Here is an 11,665-nt window from a genome sequence, read left to right as displayed (position 1 = left end):
GCATGGTTCCATGGTGCGGCACAAAATTAAGCTATTTCTGTGGCGCACCGTTCCTGGTGCGCCACAAAATAACATTTTGTGGCGCATTCTTAGGGGTGCGCCACAGAACTAAGCTTCGCCTATAAGGGTTTTCCTACTAGTGACGTTTCCGGTGGCCAATGCAAGGTGGCATGGGACGAGGTCTGCAAGCCCTTTGACAAGGGTTTTGCTTCTCTTAAGACTAGGAACAAATGCTTGCTTTTGAAGCTTCTTGCTAAAGTGCACTCTCCTGGCTTGGCCCCTTGGGAATCTTGGTTTAGTTCTCGCTATGGCTGGCACGGAAACCACGACCTTGGGGATTGTCACCATCTAGACTCTATTGTTTGGAAAGATCTGGTTGCCTGCCTCCCCCTCTTTAGATCTGTAACCTCTGTGCAAGTTGGCTCTGGATCTTCTACCTCCTTCTGGCTTGATCTTTGGTTCGAAGGGAACACCTTAGCGGATAGGTTCCCGGCTCTTTTCTCGCACTCCTCTAGGCCTAACTGTAGTGTTGCTTTTGCTTGTTCGTCCCCTACCCTTGAACTTGCGCTGCACCCAAGGCTATCGACCGCAGCCTCCATTGAGCTTAGATCACTGCAATCCTTGCTTGTTTCGGTAGGTCTTGACACGGTTATTCCAGACATCAGGGTTGGGCGTCTCAATGGCAAAGCTTTAACTACTAAATCGGCTTACATGTTTACTTTTCACCACCTGCCTTTGGTTCCTTTTGCAACTCCGACTTGGAAATTTTTTGCAACAAATAAATGTCGGCTTTTTATTTGGTTGGCTGGCCGGCAACGGCTGTTCACAAATCTGCGTCGTTTCCGGAAAGGTTTAGCCAGTTCAGATGCTTGCCCTTTTTGTGCAATGTCCGAGTCGTCGGAGCACCTGTTCCTCCATTGCAGGTTCATTCAACAGTTCTGGGCTGCCATCCCATCGCTTCATCAAGATGTCTTTGGATGCTCCTCTATTCAGGAGTTGTGGGACGGAGCTCAAGTATGCAAGGTTCGCTCAACTGTTCTAATTGCTGCCCTCGGGAACATTTGCAAAAGAAGAAACGCCAAGGTCTTCGACAATACAGACCAACCGACCGCCCACGTCTTCAGCAGATGTGCTGTCGACCTTTCTCTTTGGTCACACCGCTGCGGAAATGAAAGTCAAAAAGCCATTCTCCTTGACTGGAGTGTAAGATTTCCCAATCTGGCTGCCTCTGTATAGTGTGCCAGTTTTTTTTTTCTGTTTCTGTACATGATTCTGTACAGTATAGCTTATGTTAGTTCTACCTGTTCTTTCTTCTTTGGGCTTCAGGCTTTTTCTTCTCTGTATTTCGGTTTTTGACTATGAAAATTTAAAAAGGTTCAGGCAGGCTTTTGCCCGCCGTAGTTGCCCTCAAAAAACCTTGCATCTCCAAGAAGGGCATACGCTCAACCGCTGATGCAGTTTAACCCTATGATGATGGTTGTCGCAACACCACTCGACGACATATGTGTTGCGGTCAGAAACCCACCGGCGGGCAGCGACGGGCAACACCGTAGAGCCGGGAATCTCCCAGGACTGCGGCTGGCCCTGGTCCCTCCGAGCGACGGCCCGCAAAGCCTTCGGCACGCACGTCCGATGCTGATGCAAGGGCGTGCCACCTGACCTATACCTGGTCGAGAAGGTGTTGGATGATGCCTCGCTTAGTTTCCTCGCATGGCATACACGTAAACGTTAAATACGAGCCTCGATCGGCTCTCAGGTTGTCCCGTGAATCGGCTCAAAGAGCCGATCCACCCATGATACGTACGAGGTGTACGATCGGATGGTGGTCCTGCTTGATCAAGATAAAGCTAAAGCGACCTACTACGATCCGGGGTTTTCACCGCATAATCGGAACATCCTACTCGTGATCGAGCCCGGCGGCCACGCACGGTGATCGTAAACCGACCCTAGACAAGGCCTAAAAACCAACACGAAGTTGATCCTCGGAACATCCTGTCTAGGGCTAGCAAACTACACCCTACGCGCCACTGGATCCTTCGACCCGTTTGTAAGGCCTAACAATGCAGATATTAAACTAATCCTTGAAGAACAAGGAGCAATCATAACGGATCGGATCTACTAAACAATGATCAAGCGGGGTGCCGCCCTTACACCCAGGATAGACGTAAGGGCGGCTAGATGCCTAAGGGTTGCACGGCGATAGCATATGATATGATGAACAATGCTAACCCTAAAACATCTATGATAACTACGTTGCTCGCCATCAAAAAGGCTTCAGTACGAGCAACGCATGAACGGCGAATAAACGTGTGCTGCCTAGATCGCAAGTTGCGATCTAGGCAGCATGGTGCTTACCCGGAAGAAACCCTCGATACGGGGGAGTTGGCGATGCGCCGAGATTGGTTTATGGTGAACGTGATTGTTGTTTATTTCATAAACCCTAGATACATATTTATAGTCCGGGGGACTTTCTAATTCAGAGCGTGCACCTAACCGTGCACGGGTTAAACTCTAACTTCTAAATTAAGATGCGATCTACTATAATACGTATACACGGGCAATTTAGCCCAACTTCTTCGTGTCAGGCCGCTTCAGAGATCCTCCACGCGTATACCCTTTAAGCCCATCTCACTTACGGCCCATCTCCTGATTTGGGCCAAAATCTGGTGATAACACATGCCCCCCTGGTTTTGGTAATGATAATTTCAAAACCACTCTGTTTTTCCTTCGAGGGGTCATGTCGTGGCGAGAGCGGAACCGTCGCAGTATTTTTCATCATGACGACTTGCCTTCCCAACTTCTCCGCACGATTTGACAGCTTTTTGGCACCACATCCTCGAAAACTCGCTCGAACATTAAACCTCCACTCCATCTTCTTTTATTTAACCGCATCGAACAGCTTCTCCTCTCCATCCTCCCCGCATTAGCACTCCAAAAGCCCTCCCGCGCACCATGTCTTCTTCTTCCTCCGCCTCATCGGGACTTTCCATCGAGTCCTCCTCCTCCCACGAGCCGACGCCGAACGGGACCCACAGGAGGTCCATGCGGCCAACATCCGCCGCGCCATAGAAGCCGGGGAGGAGTCCACCCATGACTTCTCCGTCTGGTTCGAGGACGACAAGTCCTCGACGGACGGGGAGAGCGACCTCCGCTTCCTTGCCGACGGGGAATCGGAGGAGGAGAGCGATGACGATCGCTTCTCCTGGGACGACTTCACCTCCTCCGAGGAGGCGAAGGAGGAGGAGGAGGAGGAGGAGGACGACGACAGCTCCTCCGACGAGCCGCCGGCCAAGCGCTTCCGCCCCGGCCGGGGAACCTCGGCGACTTCGACGGCCGACGACGACGACGCTGACGAGGAGGACGAGGACAACGAGGGTCCTGCCGGCGGTCGCTACAGCAGCGACGACGAGCCCGCCGGGAGTAGCGCCGACAGCGGCGACGACGGCGACGACGAGGGCAGCGACGGCCCGTAGATAGGGCCCTTAGCATAGGATCAGTAGTAGATGGGGCAATGTATCCCCTTAGTACTTCCTTTTGAGAGCAATCAGCTCTTTATGTAAGAAATTTCGTTTATCAATGAAGAAATTCCCCAACTTGATTTTGCCGACTTCCTTTATGCCAATTTAGCCGATTTCCCCTCATACTGATTTTGCCGATCGTCACTTAGCCAATGCTCAATGAACCGATTGCCACGCATCGGTCCCCCATAATCCGCTCTTCATCTCTTTGAGTCGGAGTGATCGTGAACTTGGTCAATGCTCAATAAGCCGATGTCAACGTATCAATCCTTCACGATCTATCCTTCACCTTTTCGACCGATGACTTTGAGCTCTGGTGGACAATGAGGCAGACCAATGCCTTCAAAAGAGTCCTAGAACTGTTGCTGAAACAACTTGTCGTTGAAGTCGAAACTTCTGCGTAACGGATATCACTTGCTCGTTCCTTTACAAGCAACCGGATAGCCCGCAGCCAACTCTCTATCGGTGATGATGGATCCCTCTTTTGCAAGAACTCGCCGCCTTAGAGAGGAATTGCGTTGCGGGACCAGCCGATGACTCTCCAATCGGCTTTTAAAAACAGAGCATCTACCAGGCCAGCTGCCCCCCGAGCCTCAGTCGAGGTGAAAACAGTGATGAGGACACGTAATTCGAACAAATGGACCTGAGCCATTCGTGCCTTGAACACGCAGCGGGTAGATCCTGTGTAATTGTGCTGGAGTCGATGGCTATGCATCGGCTTTGTTCCTTGCATATCATGCGAATTTTTTTTTTACGGGCCGATTTTTCTATCGGCCCCCAATATTTTCACTGCACATGTATCGCACATGTTCATCTAACTAGGTGCCCCCCAAGCCGATTCTGCCAGGTAACTGCTGATATCGGCTCTGTGCTTAGCCAAGGCACTAAAATGTGAACGTCGGCTCTGTTAGGAACAATGTGGATTTCTTTCAGCGCATCAGCCGACGCAAACCCATTGCCCATTGGATCGACGTTGAACCCAGGCAGAATGAATGGTGAGGATAATTTTGGCCGATTGCTGGAATCGGCCTCCATGTTGCTTGCTCGATGAAGGTTTTGCAATGTTCCTCCATAAATCCTTGGGGCCGATCACCTGGATCGGCATCGCCACGTTTGTCCATCGATGTTGCTTTTGTTACACGGTCAGGCCGGTGGATAAAACCAGCCTAACCCCGTCCTTTGTCACGTCGATGCGCTCGCAGTCGTCCAAATTGATGCCTGAGAGCGGCTCTTGGCCTGATGTCTCCCAAACGTTCATGCCAGCCGTTGAAATCTCGGCTGAATCATCTGCGTGGACGACTTCCTCTTCATCTCCATCCCACTGTATTAGGCATTGGTGCATCGTGGATGGAATGCAACAGTTGGCGTGGATCCAATCTCTCCCTAGTAGGACAGACATAGGAGCTCTTGCTCGTCGACAATAAAGAACGTCGTAGGGACGGTTTTCCTTCCTACGGTCGGATCCACGTTCGGAACACCTTGTGCGTCGGATGCTTGGCCGTTGAAATCGCTCGTTGTCATATTGGTCTTGATCAGATCCGAGCTAGAGCGTCCCAACCGACGTAGCATGGAGTATGGCATAATGTTAATCGCCGCTCCGGTGTCCACCAACATCTTGTTGACAGGCTGCCCATTGATGTAACCTCGCAAGTACAGTGGCCTTCGTATGCTCGTAGCTTCTCTCTCGTGGCTTCTCAAAGATGACCGGCCGTGGGCCGCAGATCAAGTTGTGCCACAGGTGCTTCGTCTAATCCTCGGAGCACTAAACTCCGTTGGAAGGATGAAGACCATGTTTGTGCCAGCCGATGTCTCATCATCGGCTTTCTTTTGTCCGGGGCGCCACTCTTTCCCGTGTGGCCGACCCTCTTCGTCCGGGGTTCGCTGAATCTTAGCGGCCGATCGGGCCGCGCCTTCCTCAACGTGTGCAGGTATAACCTTTCGGCTTCCTCCAACCCACGTAGTCGTTGAACCCTTCGCTTTGGGAACGGCTGAGCCCATCGTGGCACCACCTTGGCCGATGATACTTGTCTTCTTCTTCATCATCGTCCTCTAGTTCCTCGAGATCTTCCATCCGAGCGGACTCAGCATTCTTATTCCGAGGCGGGAGAGGCCCTAGACGTTTGAATACGGACACGTTAGCCGCATCCTTCTTCTTTTGTTTACATTCGGGCAGCTTGCCGATTGTAGGCAATCGGCTCATTCCCGAATCCCAGCGAGTGTCCGAAGAAGGGGCAGTCCCGTGCCTATCCACGTCGTCTTGCTCCCTCGACTTTTCCTTGGCGTGGCGCTCATATCGCTCCTCGTCGTGATCATGCCGACGGTGTCTCCCGGCGTCCCTAGCCGGACGATCTCTTTCATCATCGTCGTTGTATCGCCGGCGTTGGTCGTATTGACCCACATACTTGGTGAGGAGGTGATCGGAGAGAGGTCGCCGATATCTTACGTTCCTCACTTCTCCCTCTCGTGATGTAGCGCTTGCCATCGTGACGGAGCCGATCGCGTGGAGCGGCTTCCTCTCGTGTCCTTGCTATGATAGCAGCTGCCCTCATCTCCGTCCTTGCCGAGTGGTGACCAGGTCCTACCATGTTGATATTGCACGAGAAATCCGGCCGGCACCCTCCATGGTAAGTATACTCCACCATGTTAACGGCGGGGAAGGGGTGTGTGTCGACCTTCATGGCGTACTGGCTGAAAATTAGCCGCCCTTGTTCTATCGCCATTTGGACCTGTTGACGCCACACCCTGCGCAGTCGTTGGTGGCGTGGGTGAACGTGTTATGCCATTTGCAGTATGGCTTTCCGTTCAGCTCTTGCACCGTGGGGATCTTGTGGCCTTCGGGTAACTTTAGCTGCTTCTCCTTGAGTAAGAGGTCGAAAATCTGCTCAGCTTTGGTCACGTCGAAGTCAAACCCTTTTGGAGGGCCTTGTGGCTTAACCCATTTACAGGACACGGGGCTTGCCCCCCGAGTCCATTCAGCCACTGCTACCTCTTGATCTCCCGCAGCACCTTCATCTTCATCTGCCTCAACCAGGACCACCGCACGCTTGAATTTATCCTGGTAAACATCTGGGTGGCGCTCGTTCATATGCCGACAGCCTTCGCACCATGTGCGCCGGTGAAGGGTAGTCTCGCTTGGGAGGCCACGTCCTTGATCGATGGTGAGAGACCCACCACCGCCAACTCGATCGCTTCTTTTTCACTTACATGAACCGAATAGCATCGGTTCCTAACGGTCCCGAAGCGCTGGACGTATTCTGCCACCGTTTCCCGCGCTTCGTCGTACTTGTGCTAGATCGGCAATGCCAGCCTCGGAAGCCTCCGAGTGATACCGCTCGTGGAACTGTTCTTCCAACTCGCTTCCAAGTCCGGATTGAGTTTGGTGGCAGCGATGTGTACCACCCGAAAGCCGATCCCGTGAGGGACCGTGCGAAGAACCTCACACGCAGCTCGTCCGATGCTCGAGATCGTGCCCAGCTGTGCCAAATATCGGCTCACATGCTCGATGGAGCCGGAACCATCCGATCCATTAAACTTTGTGAAATCAGGGAGCCGATATTTGGGTGGTAGCGGGATCAATTCGTACTCGTTGGGGTACGGCTTAGAATAGCCGATTGTCCTCCTTTTCGGCATCATGCCGAACCGGTCTTTCGAATTGTACAAATCCGACCCGCGGTGATGGCTGCGCAGCGTCGAACTCGAAGATTCGCCGGGGTGGCATACTTAGCCAGCCATGCTTGCTTTTCCAGCTCCGAGCCAACCGCAGGAGCTGAGCTCCGGAGGTTTGTCGGAGTGGCATACTTAGCTAGCCACGTCTCGCTTCTCAAGATCCGTTCCCGACGTTCCTCCCGCTGTCCCGAAGTCCCTCGCTGTTGCAGCCTCGGTTCGAGAGTGCCCGAGCTATCTGCAGCCTGCGCACGTATACGCACGTGTATCCGTGGGGGATCTCCTTGGGCGCCTCGTGTAAGAATTGGTAGTCACTAGGGTCACCACCAATCTTGTAGACGATGTATGCCGATGAACTCGGCACTTCTGGTGCTGCCAACGCGAACGGCAGCGGTGGACGGGACTGGAGTGGCATCTCTCCTTGGTAAGTCCCCAGAGCTGGTCCTGACGGAGAATACTGATGGCTCATGATTTCCTGGATCACGCGCAAGCGACACGCTCCAAAGTGTTCACCAGGCTCTCGTAATGGCGGTGCAGCGAATGAGCCACCATGAAGTTGATCTCCGACGCAACGATCCGGTGCGTTCTTCGACGGGGAGGATAGGTCCACTCCATCGAGCGCGCCTTCGTGTGAGAACCCCTTCCACCTGATGCCATGTGAGCGGGTTCTGTGAAAAGAGCCGATGAGGTCGGCTTCGAGGACTGCTTTGATCTCGTCATGCTTCTTCTTGAGCTCCTCAGTCAGATCCTCGTACTTGACCGGAGTGCCTTCCGCCATCTCAGATGTAGATGGCGACGCGGTTGATGTCGAAGATTGTCCCACCGGGCGTGCCAGAATGTGTTGCGGTCAGAAACCCACCGGCGGGCAGCGACGGGCAACACCGTAGAGCCGGGAATCTCCCAAGACTGCGGCTGGCCCTGGTCCCTCCGAGCGACGGCCCGCAAAGCCTTCGGCACGCACGTCCGATGCCGATGCAGGGCGTGCCACCTGACCTATACCTGGTCGGGAAGGTGTTGGATGATGCCTCGCTTAGTTTCCTGCATGACATACACGTAAACGTTAAATACGAGCCTCGATCGGCTCTCAGGTTGTCCCGTGAATCGGCTCAAAGAGCCGATCCACCCATGATACGTACGAGGTGTACGATCGGATGGTGGTCCTGCTTGATAAAATATAGCTAAAGCGACCTACTACGATCCGGGGTTTTCACCGCATAATCGGAACATCCTACTCGTGATCGAGCCCGGCGGCCACGCACGGTGATCGTAAACCGACCCTAGACAAGGCCTAAAAACCAACACGAAGTTGATCCTCGGAACATCCTGTCTAGGGCTAGCAAACTACACCCTACGCGCCACTCGGATCCTTCGACCCGTTTGTAAGGCCTAACAATGCAGATATTAAACTAATCCTTGAAGAACAAGGAGCAATCATAACGGATCGGATCTACTAAACAATGATCAAGCGGGTGCCGCCCTTACACCCAGGATAGGCGTAAGGGCGGCTAGATGCCTAAGGGTTGCACGACGATAGCATATGATATGATGAACAATGCTAACCCTAAAACATCTATGATAACTACGTTGCTCGCCATAAAAAAGGCTTCAGTACGAGCAACGCATGAACGGCGAATAACGTGCGGCTGCCTAGATCGCAAGATGCGATCTAGGCAGCATGGTGCTTACCCGGAAGAAACCCTCGATACGGGGGAGTTGGCGATGCGCCGAGATTGGTTTGTGGTGAACGTGATTGTTGTTTATTTCATAAACCCTAGATACATATTTATAGTCCGGGGGACTTTCTAATTCAGGCGTGCACCTAACCGTGCACGGGTTAAACTCTAACTTCTAAATTAAGATGCGATCTACTATAATACGTATACACGGGCAATTTAGCCCAACTTCTTCGTGTCGGGCCGCTTCGTAGATCCTCCACGCGTATACCCTTTAAGCCCATCTCACTTACGGCCTATACATGGTGCGCCATTGGTATGTCTAGAAGGGGGTGAGAATATTGGGCACCAATTAGCACTGGCACACCCGCACCAAGGGTGCACCACTGCTAAGTAGTGCCCAACATTCCCACCGCCCGAGAATCACCTTTTTAGTTTTAAAAAAATAAAGGAAAATGGTAGAAGTTTTAAAAAAATAAAATCCTTCGGGATGACCATGTGTTATATGTTATAGTTTTAAGGAAAATTAATAAACACGAATTCTGATTTATTATGCAAAATGACGTCATATTTCGGTAAAACGTTTTTTTGTTGTTGCATACGACCTCCGATGAAAACGTTATTATATGAAAATGTATCTACGGATTTTTTTTGTGTTCGAATCAACAACCGTCAATTTTTAGTTCCAAAGAATCAAAAAGGTAACAAAAGTTTTTTCAAGTTTTGTATTTCGGTGAAAAAAATTAATTTTTTTTGTTAGCAATGGCGCACCATCTCACGGTGCGCTACTGCTATTCTTCCCCTCTTACGAATTTCAAAATAGTCAGACACCTAACGTCTTATCCACCACCTCCACACATTCTCTCCTCCTCCTCCTCCTCCTCCATCCACTCCACCCTCCTCTTCGGCGCCCTCCTCCTCCTCCACTCCGGCCTTCTCTAACTCCAGCCTCCTCCTCCTCCTCCACTCGTCCTCCAACTCTGGCCTCCTCCTTCTCCTACAATCCTCCTCCTCCTCTCCTCCTCCACTCCTCCTCCTACGCTCCTCCTCCCTCCTCTTTCTCCTTCCCTTCTCTTTGGACAAAGACTCTTCCCGCCTCTCCGGCTGCATGAGGAGCACCCCTGTCAGTGCGAAGATACATACTAGAACGATTTAAAAAAAACGCAAAAATACATAAAATTGTGCTAGTTCCAGATCTAGATCCAGATTTCTAAATTTACCAGTGGCTCACTAGACAGGCTTACTAGTGGCGCACCTAAGAGCTAGCACTGGCCCACCATGTGGTGCATCACTAGTAAGTGGGTTACCAGTGGCGCACCATGTGGTGCACCGCTGGTAGCAAAAATAGGTGTGCACTAATAAGGCTTTTTCTAGTAGTGCCCTATGCTTTCTCTAGCTAGATCGAGCCAACGATGTATCATTCAGGGGAAGTACGTCACCAATGACTCTATGTTCAGTGCTTTTCACTACTAGGAAAAGGGCTATAGCTGCACGGAATAGTGCCGGCACACCATCATTGACGCGCGCCGGTGGCAAATACCGCCGGCGAGCCAAATTAGGCCGCGCCGGTGAAGAACCTATACTGCCGGCGCACAAAAAAAATTAGTGCGCCGGGAATAAAATTCGAAGAGGTCTGTCCGGGAGCAAAAAATCTGGGCACCTTACCCCCGGCGCACCTCTATGGTGGTGCGCCGGTGGTAGACAATTTACCACCAGCGCACCACCATAGAGGTGCGCCGGGGGTAAGGTGCCTAGATTTTTCTCTCCACCCTCCCCCCCGGGAATCGCCTTTTCAGTTTTCGAAAAAATTAAAGAAAATGATAGAAAATTCAAAAAATAAAATCCTTGAACTGCCCATGTATTATGTAATCTAGCTTTCATCAAAATTTAAAAAATGAATTTCGATATATTATGCAAAATGGCGTCATCTTTCGGTAAAACGGGTTTTCTGGTTGCATACGACCTCCGATGAAAAACTTTTTTATATCAAAATCGATCTACGCAAAATTTGGAGACAAAATGGATTCGTCATTTGGAAAACAGAAACATGACTTTTTTGAGATTTAAGATTTGGGTGAAAAAAAAGAAAAAAATTACCCCCGGCGCACCACCCTACTTGGTGCGCCGGCGGTAAGCAGTGCTATATTAGGTACAACTCAGCCCGCGGTGCTCACTTTACCCTTCTCTTTTCCTCCTCCTCCTCCTTCTCCTCCTCCATCTCCTGCTCCTCCTTCTCTATACCGAGCTTCTGCGACGGCGAGCTACTCCGGTGACCTACTCATCCTCCTCCTCCTCCATCGACGACCACGACGTCCTCCGACCTCCTCCACCACCTCCAGCCTCCTCGACGTCCTCCGGCCTCCTCCAACACCTCCGGCCTCCCCCCATCACCGTCGGCCTCCTCCACCACCTCCGGCATCCTCCACCTCCTCCGGGCTCCTCCACCTCCGGCCTACTCCTCCTCCTCCTACACCGGCCCGCCAATCTCGGGAGCTTCCAGCATCCTCATGCACCTCCTACACTGGCGCATAGACGACAACCACGGTTGACTAGCTAGATCTAGATCGATCAAGGTTTGAATTTTTTTTGTTTGTTTTCTTGTATAACTTACCGCCGGCGAACTAGACAGGTGCGCCGGGGATAACGCGAGATACCGCCGGCGCACCAACTGGTGCGCCGGCAATAAGCTATTACCACCGGCCTGTTCCCACCGGCGGGCTATAGTGCGCCGACAATAGCCCATTTTGGTGCGCCGGTAATAAGCCTTTTCCTAGTAGTGTTTGTTAATAGAGGATCCTTAAATAATTTGAG

This window comes from Lolium rigidum, chromosome 4 (genome assembly GCF_022539505.1).
Source record: "Lolium rigidum isolate FL_2022 chromosome 4, APGP_CSIRO_Lrig_0.1, whole genome shotgun sequence".
Classification (NCBI taxonomy): Eukaryota; Viridiplantae; Streptophyta; class Magnoliopsida; order Poales; family Poaceae; genus Lolium; species Lolium rigidum.
This window is presented reverse-complemented; position numbering follows the sequence as displayed.